Below are 15,263 nucleotides of genomic sequence, written 5' to 3' on the forward strand. Positions count from 1 at the left end.
TTTTAATCCATAAAAGGAAAAGGGGGTTCTGGTTAGCAGGGGTCTTAAATATTATTTGGGTAAAATAAGACATAAGGAAGCAAGTGGCAAATTGGCATGTGGCGCCACTGGGAAGGCTATAAAAGTGGCGTGTAGAAGGGTAGGAAGAGCTCAGGTTCGAGCCGCAAGACAAGCAAATAAGGTGTTTATTTTTTTTTTTTGTGCACAAAAAGGAGAGGTGATAGAATTCAAGGAGGAACTCTGTTAGGGAGAGTTTAAGATGATAAAAGGATTGAGTAAGGATAACGATAAGGGAGGAAATCTAGGAGCTGATCAAGGAACAAGAGGTGGCAGGCCAAGGGACTTTAGCATGGGAAATTCGGCTAGGGTAGTGCTTGTATAAATTCGGCACAAGGGGGTAAGTGAGCCGTTTTCTGATAACTCTTCCTCTCCTTTTATTTTTCTTTTTCTCTCCATTTGTTATTTTCTTCTTCTTCTGTTCCCCATAGCCGAATCCTTCAGCCACCTTACTCTATACCACCTTCCTTCCATTATTTTTAAAACTATAGCCGATTACCTCAAATCTCGAAATCCTGAAAACTTGATTCCTCTTATACTGATTTCCCTAGCCAATTCTTTTAATTTTTCTCATCATCTTTGGCTGATTCTCTTATCCTCTAAACCCCAAGTTTCTGTCGACAATACCACAGTAAAACCCTCATATTTTATCTTTCTCTACACTATTGCAAAAAAAAAAGCCGAAAATCCCACACTATCCTAGGGACATAGCCGAATGCTGAGATCATTGAAGGCTCGACTTTTGTTATCGTTTGAGGGCTTAGAGCTGCGTAAGAATCAAGTAGGAACTAAGGGGGGATGTTGACTGAAAAAATCGGTGGTAAGTCTTTCCAACTTAGTCTATCTTTCGTATTTTAAGAAAAGCCGGAATCCGTAAAAGTTAGGGAGGTTGTCGATTTGGACTTGTAGCCCTAAGGGGGTTGTGATAACAGTATTATTTTGGTAATAGTGTGATTAAGAGGCTGTTGATCAAGGGCTTGGACAAGTGGAGCAAACGGATCTAGATCGAGACGCTACTTTCGGCAAAGGTAGGAACGCTAAGGCCTAAGCTGTTATTGGCCGAATTTGGTAAAGAGTTAATATGTAGTTTGTTTTGGTAGTTAGATTAACATGGTAGTAGTATAATTGTAGGCAGTTCGTGCGTGGATATCATCAGCGAATCGTCATAAAACAGGTGTGTAACTGACACCCTCTCATAGACTAGATTGGCAAAAGTCGAAAAGCGGAAATGCCAAAAAGTCGGTATTTTGGGAATTTACGAGTGTGCGAATGCTCGCAAGATAGTTGGGTTTGTATATTTGGTAATCTAAAGTAACAAACTGAAGTACGCGGGATTTCGTGCATTTTGATAATTTGGGCTTAATGGGCAAAAAATCGGGTTCATGGGCCAACGGCCCAATTACGTAAGTATCTTGTGTAAGTGTTCTGATGGTACGTAAATGGTTAGGATATGCATGAAAACCCTAAAAGTAGCTAAATTACTATCATACCCTTATGTATGGAAAATTACCATGATACCCCTGGGTGTAAATGATCGATATGGCCCTAGGGTTAATTTTGTCTGAAAAGCATGTTGATTTAAATCTGTATATTGTATGCCATGAATGAATCTTTGCTGCATGGGGACATGGGTTATATTTTGGAGGAAGCGTCTTGGTGGCTATGCTACAATTATCTGATCTGGTGGCTGTGCCACATATTTTTGTTCTGGTGGCTCTGCCACGATTATCTGTATCTGGTGACTCTGTCACATTATCTGTTTTGGCAACCATGCTACAGATTTCTGAGGCGTGTAGCGGTTGGGTGGGTCGAGTAGTCTCCCCACATGGTGAAAGGTTGGTAAGGGGGTGCATGTGGTTGGTTATGGGTTGGGTTTTGCATATACATGAAATATCTGATCTGATCTGTTATGGGCCTACGGGCTTAATTCTATATTCTGTTCTGGGCTAAGGCCGATTTATTCTGTTTCTGTGGGTTGAGCTGATATGGGCTATGGTTGGGTTAATTTTACACACTGAGTTTCCCCAAACTCATCCCCTATTTTCATCCATGCAGGTAATCCTCAACCATAGTGGGCTTGGAGCTGCGAGGGATTCGGAGTGGCCACTCGTTATGCACTATGGTTTTCTTCTAGTGAATTGGACTTCATTTTTCATTTACTTTGATAATTTGGGTTTTATTATGTAATAAGGCCACTCTATTATTTTTTTTATGGGTTTGGTTTATATTTTATTATGATGAACTTAATTTATATTAACTATCAAAATGGGCTAGATCTGGGGTTCGTTTTCAAAAACATAAATTGATTTCAAAGTAACACGATCTCGAACAAGGCTTCTACTATGATAACGTTTCCCAAAATTAAATATGTTTTATTTTAAAATGAACATAATTACAATGGTAACCTAAAGGAATACACGATGTTAGAGTGTGGCAATGGCGGTGTACATGTCTAGGATTGGATCCGAAAGAGCTTGGTACTTAAGCAGTCCGATGGACTCACCTCCTATTTTCCGGTTTGCTACCTGGTGCACAGCTTCCATTCACTTTAACCCTTAATGAATTAATCCTTTGAACATCAAGTACGATTTTCTAGACAAAGAATAGAAAAATGTTTTAACGCTTTGATGTGGCACGTCAGATCCGGTCATAACTTCTGGGCCGGGTTTGGGGTGTTACATCCAAATTCCGTACTAAGAGATAAGTAATTTTTAGTAAGGAAAGGTCGAAGATGTCAAACAGCAGAATAGAGATAAATTTGAAGATTTCACTGTACTTATTGGATAAATTTTAAATTCTGAAAATTTTATGATAGAAACATATTTGAGTCTAGTTTCAAAAACATCAAGCGGATCTTAATTTTGAATTTTGTATCTTAAGATATAAATAATTTAGTGACAATGACTCAAGTAGACAGCTTTGAATGAACATATAGGTAAATAGTGAAAATATATATTGATTAAGAATGTGGAATAGAGAGGAGGAGGAGGAAAAACATATATGAATATTTAGCTAGCATGGGCTACATTAAAAATAGATCATACAGCCAAGGCCAATTTCAACCATGTGGGCCACACGAACATGCCACCTGGGCGTGTGAGCTCATTTTCACTGAATTGATTGCTAAGGTTGCACGGGTTGCCCAAGTCGACTGTGAACCCATTGTAGGGTTAGTAAGCATTACTTAGGCATCTAATTCTGTGAACTGACTGATTGATTGATATATATTGAGCATGTTGATAGTATGCATATATACTGAACTGATTATATGTACAAATATCGTGAGATAGCATGTCATGTATTATATGTTGCATTGAATAGGGTTAGGTCGATTATATGTGGAGGAAGTGTACTGAAAGGCTTTTAAGCCTAATATACTGGCAGCTCAGCTGCAAATTAATGTTTTTGTGCCACATACGATACTACCTGAAGTGTAGGGATAGGTGGGTTGATTTAATCCCCACATGGAGTGTAGGGTTGGACGAAGATGGTGTGTAGAGGCTGGATGGATAGGACTTTATTACTGAATACTATATATCTATTACTGATTTTGTGATGGGCTAAGGCCCTTGTGTATTACTGATACTGATACTGAATTGGGCTATGGCCAAACTACTACTAATACTGAAAAGGGCTTAGGCCCAGACTGTGTATAATTGCATTTTGATTATTGTTTTCTGTGGGTTTACACACTAAGTTTACGTAAACTCACCCCTCTCTGTTTAATATGCACAGGTAATCCCCAGACCTAGACGGATCGGTGCGGCGGAGGACTTGGCGGTGACCACGATTTTGGACTTTCATGGTTTTAATATATGAGTATTGGTTTTATTTTTATTTTTATTTTATTTGGTTAAGTTTTTGGTTTTAATTTGGACTTACAAACTTTTGGATTTGTTTTGGTTTTTATTTTCCTTACTTTATGGATTAGTAACTGCTAGTCGTAGGAAATCTCGGTTTTCAAAAGAACAAATGGTTTCTCTAAAACGCATGATTATTTAAACTATTTTTTAAAAGCTTCCGCAATGAGTTACGTTTCGAATCAACTAATTAAATAAGTAAAAGGTTTTTGGAACTAATAAGAGGTAAAGAATAGTAAACAAACAGAAATGGTTTTAGCGCGAAAACACGATTTTTCAAACACCCTATCATGTGACATCGCCAGATTCGGCCATAATGTCTAGGCTGGGTTTGGGGTGTTACATCACTTATTCTAAGTGTGTTTAGCAATAGAAACTATAAATTAATTTCCACAATTGTAGAAACCATAACGATTTTTTAATAAAATTGGACAATAAAAAGTTTGGTTTAACCCAAAATAGCTTAATGGCCAAGGAGCCACCGGCGACACCAATGCCTTCTTGGGTGTGCTTGTTATGACATAAGATGAACTATAACATCAATCACTGATAATACTCTAAAACGACATATTTTATGTGCTAATTACATGCTTATTTTGAGTATGATCCTACGAATTTGGATTATTTTCCGGTCTTTTATCTTTTAGGGACTAAATTGGAGGCAAGAAGAAATTTAAAGGTAAAAGGCGTGAATTTGAAAATATAATGGGCCAACATGCAAAGAAAGAGAGAAGTGGTGCCAAAAATGCAAACATGGAAGACCCAAGGACTAAAATGCAAAACAAGAGATTTTATAGTACAAGGCTCTATTTTAATTTCAATTATATTAAGATAATTATTAAAGATTTTTATTTAGATTTAATTCTAGGATTTATTTTCATTTATCTTTATTTATATTTAATTATCTTTATTTATTTGTATTTATCTTTTCGAATTTCATTAGGAATAGACTAGATTTTTAAGTACTATAAATAGGGGGCGGAGTAGCACATATTTGACATCTCTTTTTTTCTGTAATCACTCCCTCTCCCAAAAACTCTGTCTTTTGTTATCTCCATATTTTCTTCAATAAAAATCCCATATCTATTTTATTTATTTCTTTCCCAAAAAACATGAGCCACTAAACCAATCTAGCCGAAGGTTGTCAAAATTCCCCAAAGAGGTTCATGAGGCTTAAAACCTGCGCTTAGCCTTCTCAACAAGGTATTCATCACTTCTCCGCATTACGGGGCTGACGCTTCCATCCATGACCCTTAATAGGTGATCTTTTCAACTTGTGCAAGGAACGACCTCTTTGTACGTTTTGGGAAGATTGCACAGTCAGTTTGTTGGCTTTCTATGTCAGAGGTTGGCGAATCCAAGAGACAAACAGGCATGGTATTCGCCGTTGGGAACTGATGATCTGGCAGAAGATAGTCCCACAAAAGCGATTATCAGCTAAAGTCAGGCTCCGCCAAATTTTAAGTCTAAATCCTTGGAGCTGGTGGTCGTAGGCATCCTCTTCCACTATAACTGGCTTATCTTGCTCGAGAAGGGTTACTTAAAAGCCAAGGATTGAACCCAAGGTGGAACGAGACAACCGGAGGCTAGAATCTCGCCACAAAAGAAACTTTCTTTTCCCCAAACTCTGTTTAGTTTTATATTCTTCATTTTAATTTCCGCAATTTATATAATTTCGCAATTTCAACTCACTTTAAATTCTATTTTTATTTTATTTTTCCAAATCGAAATTCTTAATTCTATTTTTTTTATTTTTCAGGAACGCAAGTTTTCTTGGCCAAGAAATTGTCCAGGATTTCAAGAAACGAGCATTTGTACAATCCGGTCCCTAAGGATTCGACCCTACTTCCCCTTTACTGTTATTTTTACTATTTTACAGGGAAAAGGATATTTTTTGTGCTCTCAACGACGCATCAAATTTTGGCGTCGTTGCCGGGGACCGGTAACACACTAATCTTGTTTTTTGTTTCTTATGACCAAATCTACTCCAGGAACTCTTGCATTTGATTCAGAAATTGAAAAGACTGCGAGAGCTAATCGTAAGGAAACAAAGCTAAGGAAAAAGCAGTTAGCGGTGGTTGGGACTCAAAGTAATCCACCACTAGGAATCAGAATCGACGACGAAGCAGAGTCTAGGGTTAACGAAAACCCTGCTCAAACTTTTGAAGGCAAAAAAGTAGAAGTCGATTCCCCAGAAGAAGTGCTTAACGCTAAGGCTGACGTAAACCCTAATTTAGCACCTCAACCTATGGCTCAGATAATTCGGCAACTGGCCAAAGCGCCGACGGAACAACCGCCACTATGCATCACGTATCCTATTATGGATACTGATTTTGAATTAAAGTCAGGCTTGATCCAGCTACTGCCAACTTTTCAAGGGTTACAGAGCGAAAATCCCCACAAGCAATTGAAAGAATTCCATATGGTTTGCCTTAGTATGAAACCTCAAGGGGTAACTGAGGATCAAATTAAACTGTGTGCTTTCTCTTTTTCCTTAACAGATTCTACTAGGGAATGGTTATTTTATTTACCTCCTGGATCTGTAACGACTTCAGCTAAATTGTCTCATTTGTTTCTCAACAGGTTTTTCCCATTGTCACGTGCAGCCGAGTTAAGAAGAGAAACCGTGGGAATAAGGCAAAAAGACACAGAGTCTCTGTACGACTATTAGGAGCGATTTAAGAAGTTGTGTACAAGTTGCCCAAACACAGTATAACAGAACAGTCTTTGCTCCAGTACTTTTATGATGGCCTAAAACCAATGGAGATAAATATGGTAAATGCCACGAGTGGAGGAGTGTTGGTCAACATGACTCCACAACAAGCAAGAGACTTAATCTCCACAATGGTTGCAAATTCTTAGCAATTTCAAGCCAATCCTGAACCCCCTAGAAAGGTTCACCAGCTAAGTAATTTGACCTCAGAAGAGAAGGTTGATAGAATTGCTAATATTTTGAATTCTCTTGTTGCAGAAAAAGCAAAGACAGCCTGGTTATGTGGAATATGTGCTACCCCTGAACATACAACTGATACATGTCCCAGTTTGAATGATGATACTATGGCTCATTTAGATGCTGTGGGAAATTTTCCTGGGCCACCATAAAGGTGATACGACCCTTACGCTAATACCTACAACCCAGGATGGAGGGATCACCCTAACTTAAGTTATGGGGCCAACCCACAATTTAACCAGTTAAACCAAATCGATTCCCACAACAGCCTCGAGATTCAGGTAATTCTCTAGAAACCATGGTCAATAAATTAGCAGCTAATGTCCTTGATTTTCAACAGCAAACTCTTAATTTCCAAAGAGAGACGAAGGATTTCCAACAGAAAACCGAGGCATCCATAAGGGAGTTGACCACATCAATTGAGAGATTGAACTCTTAAGGAAAGCTGCCATCACAAATAGAACCAAACCCGAGGAAAAACACAAATACAGTGAGGCTGTGAAGTGGAAAGGTACTGGAACCAATTCCCGGCAGAAATCTTGGCCAAGAAACCACCCAAGAAAAACCCAAAAATGACAAACAGGTTCGAGCGAAACCCCCACTGCCGAAAATCCAACCTTCATTCCCAGGACGATTAAATCTGTGTCGAAAAAGTAAGGAAGACAAAGAGATTCTCGAAACATTCAGGAATGTCGAGATCAATTTACCACTGCTGGATACCATCAGACAGATTCTGTGGTATGCCAAGTTCCTCAAGGAGCTTTGCACCAACAAACAAAAACTAACAGGTAACGAAAAGGTAAATATTGGTGAGAATGTATCCGCAGTGTTATAGTGGAAAATGCCGGCAAAATGCAAAGATAAGGGTATGTTCGCTATACCATGCAAAATAGGCTATTTGGGGATCAAGAAGGCCATGTGTGATTTAGGGGCCTCCATAAATGTTATGCCTTATTCTATTTATGAATCACTTAACGCGGGTTTTCTGACGAAAACAGGTGTTATAATTCAGTTGGCAGACAGGTTTGTTATGCACCCCGAAGGAGTCCTTGAGGACGTACTGGTAAAGTTAATGAACTTATTTTCCTTGCAGATTTTTATGTGATAAAGATGGAGGAGGATAACATTACTGGATCTTCGAACCTCCTGTTGGGCTGACCTTTCCTCAGTACTGCTAGCACTAAGATCGACATTCGAAGCGAAACTCTTACAATGGAATTTGATGGAGAGATCGTGAAGTTTAATTTTATGACGCCATTAGTCATCCAAGCGAAATTTTGAGCGTAAATCGTGTCGACATAATCGACTCATTAGTAGATGAGACATTTGAGTTGATTTATAAAGATAAATCTAAATTTATATTTGATGACTATGAATCTATTAATGAGTTATTGTCTCCATCAAATACTAAACTTTTACCTTTTGTTGTGCAAGCTCTAGAATTGGAATTGAAACCGCTTCTCGAACATCTTAAGTATGCATTTTTGGGAAAAGGTAATACCCTACCAATCATAGCTTCCAACAAACTCTCTAAGCTCGAGGAAGAAAGTTTGATCCAGGTACTGAAAAGTCATAAGGACGCGATTGGCTGGACCATTGCTGATTTGAAAGGAATAAGCCCCTTGACATGCACACATAGAATCTACTTGGAGGAAAATGCTTGAACGTTTATCAGGTAAAACTCACTTTTGTTGTCTCGATGGATACTCAGGTTTCTTCTAAATTCCAATCGCACCAGAGGATCAGGAAAAGACCACTTTTTCATGCCCATTCGGCACTTTTGCGCACAGAAGGATGCCATTTGGACTTTGTAACGCACCAGCCACATTCCAGATATGCATGATGAGTATATTTTCTGAATATGTGGAGAAAATTATTGAATTTTTTATGGATGATTTTACTCTGTATGGAAATTATTTTGATGAATGCCTTAAAAACCTCACGATAATTTTGAATAGGTGCATAGAATTTAATCTTGTCTTGAACTATGAAAAGTGTCATTTTATGGCAGACAAGGGTCTAATTCTAGGTCATATAGTTTCTGCCAAGGGAATTAAGGCCGATAAGGCCAAAATTGACATTATTAATTTTTTGCCATATCCCTCCACTGTAAGGGAAATTCGTTCTTTTCTTGGCCATGCAGGATTTTACAGGCATTTCATAAAAAACTTTTCAAAAGTGGTTGAACTATTATGCGAGTTATTGCAGAAAGATAGGAAATTTGAGTTCGGCCCAAAATGTAAGGAGGCTTTTGATACACTCAAGCAGAAGTTAGTGACCGCTCCTATAGTGCAAACACCAGATTAGAACTACCCTTTTGCAATTATGTGCGACGCAAGCGAACGCAGTGTGGGGGCTGTGTTAGGGCAAAAGATAGACAAAGAGCCTCATGTCATTTGTTATGCCTCAAAAACCCTAGATGTTGCACAAAGCAACTACACCACTACAGAAAAAGAACTCTTAGCAGTTGTATTCACTTTAGATAAATTTCGATCTTATTTATTGGGATCTAAAGTGATTATTTTTTTTGACCATGCAGCTCTTAGGTACTTGATCACAAAGAAGGAGGCGAAACCAAGGCTCATTAGATGGATTTTGCTGCTCCAAGAATTTAACATCGAAATTCGTGACAAAAAGGGATGTGAAAACCTGGTGGCTGACCACCTGAGTGGGATAAAAACTTCATTTGATGATGTTCCTATAAAGGATGAGTTCCCTGATGAAAGCTTATTTTTGACCGAGACTCACTATCCATGGTATGCGGATATAGTTAATCTCTTAACCAAAGGATCGTCACCCACTGAGTTAGCACTTTCGGTAAAGGACAAGCTTAGACGGGAAGCTCGATATTACATTTGGGATGACCCATACTTGTGGAAACACTGTTCAGATCAGATAATAAGACGATGTGTTCCAGAAACCGAGGTAACCTCTATCCTTACTTTTTGTCATACAGAAGCTTATGTAGGTCACTTCGGCCCTAAACTGACAGCTCACAAGGTATTGGAGTGTGGGCTATATTGGCCCACAATTTTTCGTGACGCATATAACTTCTGTAAGTCTTGCGATAAATGCAAACATACAGGTAACATCACTAAACGAAATCAAATGCCTCTATCTCTAATTCATGTATGTGAGATTCTTTATGTATGGGGCATCGATTTCATGGGCCCCTTTATTTCTTCGTTTGGAAACGTATATATACTTCTTGCAGTAGACTATGTTTCTAAGTGGATAAAAGTAAAGCCTACTCGCAATGATAATGCTAAAACTGTTATGAAGTTTCTAAAACGAGCTATTTTTTCTAGGTTTGGCATACCTCGAGCTTTGATCAGTGATCGTGGTACCCACTTTTTCAACAAGGTCATGGAGGTACTATTATCAAAATATGGAGTTCATCATTGTTTAGCAATAGCCTACCATCCCCAAACAAACGACCTAGCAGAGATTTCAAGCAGGGAGATCAAGTTCATTTTGGAAAAAATAGTTCAGCCCAACCGAAAGGATTGGAGTCTTCGGCTCAATGATGCGCTTTGGGCCTATCAGACGGTGTATAAGGGCCCGATTGGCATGACCCCGTATCGACTTATTTTTTGCAAAGCGTGTCATCTACCAGTAGAACTGGAGCACAAAGCTTATTGGCTATTCGACAATGTAACATGGAGTTAGAGCCTGCAGGGAAGGCAAGAAAATTGGACATTCAAGAGTTGGAGGAAATTCGTAATGATGCCTATAAGAATGCTCGTATTTATAAAGACAAAACAAAACTGTTTCATGATAGGAAAATAGGTCAGAAGCATTTCTCGGTAAGGTAAAAAGTTTTGCTTTATAACTCCGTATTAAAGCTATTCCCAGGTAAGCTTCGATCTCGATGGCAAGGACATTTTATTGTGACCCAAGTATTCATACATGGGGCAGTTGAAATAGAGAGTGAAGAAACAAGGAAGTGGTTCGTAGTCAATGGCCAACGGTTGAAGCCATTTTATGAAAATTTTCAAGCCCACACAGTCGAAAAGATTCAGTTAGAGCCACCATAGAACCATTCACGGCGTCGAACTAATGACGTTAAACAAACGTTTATTAGGAGGCAACCCAATTTTTATTTCTATTTTTATTTTATCTTATTATTTTATTATTTATTATTTTCAGATATTAATAAAATTCTCTTCTTCTAGGTAATCGAAACGAAGATAGGGAGAGACAACCCTGCAGCCAAACAGCAACTAGCGGATCTCATTGCAATCATACGCGAATGACAATAATTACATAAGGAGTTACTCTATACGTTTTTCTCCTATTTTATTTATTCCATATCGAGGACTATGTGTTTTAAGTAAGAGAAGACATTCCTCATGATTTCTGTCGTTTTAGATGCTGATTTGGTTGTTGCTGCCCATATAATTTTTTTTTAAAGAATATTCTACCTCTTTTCATACCCACGAATTTGACCACGAATTGCCCACTGTTTGACCCACATGCATGATTTTTGTTTGCTGAGTTAGTTATGATTTTGCCTATTTGATTGCATCTCCATTGTTTTATTTCTTTTAGGCTGAATAATTTTGATTAATAGAGTTAACCCTATTTTGCTTTTAGTAAATTTGACTAAGTCTAAATACAAATAGGACACTTAATACAATTGCATGCTTAAAATATGTTCATGACTATTAAGATGGTTGCTGAAACTTATTTTTGACACTTGATTGTTGCTCTTAAGTCCTCCAAAATTAAAACTTCGTTTAATAATAATAATTTTTTCATGGTTATGAGTGCAGCTTAAGACGTGACTAGCTGAGTAACCGGGGTAGGGTGCTTGGTTTGTCATCCTATTTCGCGTCAAAAGGTTGTGTAACGTGTTAGGTAAAACTCTGATAATCGGAATTAATTTTTAAGAATGTGTTGGGCTGAGTAACCGGGGTGAGATGCTTGGCTGTCATCTCTCTTCGCGTCAAAAGATTTGATATGTTCTTAAGAAAAATAAAAATTAGGAATGTGTTGGGCTGAGTAACCGGGGTAGGGTGCTTGGCTATCATCTCTCTTCGCGTCAAAAGGTTCAATATATTCCTAAGTAAAAATAAATAAATAAAATTTAAAAAGAAAAAAGAAAAAAAGAAGAAGGAGGTATTAATAAAATTGGGGGATTAAAGGAGAAATAAATAAGGTGTCTTGATAGGTTTGGTAATTTACCTAATTTTCATAAAATAATCCAAGTCGATCTTAATTTTTGTGTGTGTTAATTGGAATACTTTTTTCAAATTTTACTTAAAGCAAGCTAAGGGTTCTCTTTATCTTTCAAATGTATTTTGCTAATTTTCATAAAACTTTAGAATAGTATTTCTTTCATGGCAGGATTTAATTTTCACAGTAGACACGAACCATACTTAAGGGCAAGCATGGGCTAAGTAGGGTGGAATTTGATAATACTCTAGAACGACATATTTTATGTGCTAATTGCATGCTTATTTTGAGTATGATCCTACTAATTTGGATTATTTTGCGGTCTTTTATCTTTTAGGGACTAAATTAGAGGCAAGAGGAAATTTAAAGGCAAAAAGTTTGAAGATATAATGGGCCAACATGCAAAGAAAGACAGAAGTGGTGCCAAAAATGCAAACATGGAAGACCTAATGGCTAAAGTGCAAAAAAAAGAGATTTCATAGCACAAGACTCTATTTTAATTTCAATTATATTAGGATAATTATTAAATATTTTTATTTAGATTTAATTCTAGGATTTATTTTCATTCATCTTTATTTATCTTTAATTATCTTTATTTATTTGTATTTATATTTTAGAATTTCATTAGGAATAGACTAGATTTTCTAGTACTATAAATAAGGGATGGAGTAGCACATATTTGACATCTCTTTTTTCTGTAATCACTCCCTCTCCCAAAAACTCTGTCTTTTGTTCTCTCCATATTTTCTTCAATAAAAATCCCATATCTATTTTATTTATTTCTTTCCCAAAAATCATGAGCCACTAAACCAATCTAGCCGAAGGTTGTCAAAATTCCCCAAAAAGGTTCATGAGGCTTAGAACTCGCGCTTAGCCCTCTCAACAAGGTATTCCTCACTTCTCTGCATTACGGGGCTGACGCTTCCGTCCGTATCCCTTAATAGGTGATCTTTTCAACTTGTGCAAGGAACGGTCGCTTTGTACGTTTTGGGAAAATTGCACAGTCGATTCGTTCGCTTTCTGCGTCAGAGGTTGGCGAATCCAAAAGACAAAACGGCGTGGTATTCGCCGTTGGGAAGTGATGATCAAGCAGAAAATAGTCCCACAAAAGCAATTATTGGCTAGAGTTAGGCTCCGCCAAATTTTAAGTCTAAATCCTTGGAGCTGGTGGTCGTAGGCGTCCTCTTCCACTATAACTGACTTATCCTGCTCGAGAAGGGTTACTTAAAAGCCAAGGATTGAACCCAAGGTGGAACGAGACAACCGGATGCTGGAATCTCGCCACATGAGAAACTTTCTTTTCCCCAAACTCTGTTTATTTTTATATTCTTCATTTTAATTTCCGCAATTTATATAATTTCGCAATTTTAACTCACTTTAGATTCTGTTTTTATTTTATTTTTCCAAATCGAAATTCTTAATTCCATTTTTTTTATTTTTCAAGAACACAGGTTTTCTTGGCCAAGAAATTGTCCAGGATTTCAAGAAACGAGCATTTGTACAATCCGGTCCCTGAAGATTCGACCCTACTTCCCCTTTACTATTATTTTTACTATTTTACAAGGAATAGGATATTTTTGGTACTCTCAACGACGCATCAATCACTTTCTACTTTTTAATGCCCTATATTTTTCTTTTTTGAAAATCTTGCCCATAAAAAGGTTCCTTAGAAGATTTTCATGTGCACTTCACATGAACCACTAATAAACTCTCATAAAATCTTCGAAACCCGACTTTATAAGAGCAGGACCAAATCTCATCGAATTACATTTCAATAAAGCTCTTAGTTAATTCTAACTACAAAAAATGGTGTGAATTACAGGCATAATATCTACCTTCACTCAGCTCTGGTGCTCAGCAGAAAAGTACCAAACTCTGTTCGAGGTGTTAATGTAAGCCAAAGTAAACGATATCATCATTGAAAGTGCAATGCTATAGTTCTAGTTTGTTAATGCATGCTAAGTTATGGTTGCTTTCATTGATTTGGTCAGGATACCAGTAGATATTTTCTAATAAAGAGTGGCATCGCCTTGTTTGTGGAGTTTTTAATCAACGTAGCGGTTGTTGAAGTGTCCGCCTCGGTCTACACAGCTAATAATGTTTCCAGTGCTAACCAGAAACGTTGCAACGATCTTAATCTCAACTCAACTTCTTTCCTTCTCCAGGTCCGAAATTACTAATTAAACATACTAAAACTTTTCATTAGCAAACCAAAATTGAAGGTAAGAAACTGTATTTTGGCCAATATTGCAGAATGTTTTGGGGAAATCTAGCAAAGCCCTTTATGTCGTTGCCCTTTTAGCATTATGACATTCTTTTGGACAAGTCTAAAATCTTAGCTCATAAAGGTTACAAATAAACGTACTTTCAAAATCGGGAAAAAAAGAGAGAGAAGGAAATCCAACCCAAGATTCATATTTTAACTTCAAAGAACATAATAGTATTTTTTTAAAAAAAACTTGAATTGAGAGATCGAAACTACCTAATATGACAATATCATTGCATTCAAAACAAACAAATTGGGTATTTGCTCCTTCATCTGTTTGGGGCTCTACATATGTAATAACAATGTCTTTTCTGCATGTTAGATAGATGACTGCAATAATGTAAATCGCCATTAAAGGAAGCACAATGATTCCAATGAATACATTCCCTAATTTTGGTACATCATTGTGAACCAACCAATCTACAAACGATATTAAATATTACACGTTGATGCCAATGATTCCAATTCCTAAAATCTATGAAATCACAATTACCTGCGATACGATGCGATGCGATAAAGATATAATTATCAGCTAATAACATAAATAAGCAAAAAATAAAAGAAAGTAATTGAGAGAAATAACATGGTAATCGAACATCTATACTAAGAATCGTGTGTACAAATGTTCTTTTGCCTTTTCTTTAAATAATTCGTAAATTAATTGAAAATTAGTAAATTTATTAAATTATACTAATAATTAAGTTTTAAACAAACAATTGGGTTTGTGAATCATGTCATTATCCAAAAGTGTATATGTTTACACCATGATAATAGCCTGCATGATTGACCATTGTTTTGTTTGTTGATAGAGAATAATAAGACAGGCTTCTACTCTCTTGTTTTTTTCTACAACCATCAATTTTATCACCAGGGAAACACAGCATGCGATTACATCAATTAAAATAATAATAAAAAGTATAAACATTTATTCTATAAAGTATAAGCATCGACC

General features: G+C 37.0%; 1 pseudogene; it reads left to right on the forward strand.

Moving 5' to 3' along the window:
• The window catches only part of LOC128294072 (metal transporter Nramp1-like), a 70,652-nt pseudogene extending 56,297 nt beyond the window's left edge, over positions 1-14,355 (forward strand).
• Positions 14,356-15,263: the final 908 nt, after the last annotated feature.

The sequence above is a fragment of the Gossypium arboreum genome, chromosome 6 (genome assembly GCF_025698485.1).
Source record: "Gossypium arboreum isolate Shixiya-1 chromosome 6, ASM2569848v2, whole genome shotgun sequence".
Taxonomy (NCBI): Eukaryota; Viridiplantae; Streptophyta; class Magnoliopsida; order Malvales; family Malvaceae; genus Gossypium; species Gossypium arboreum.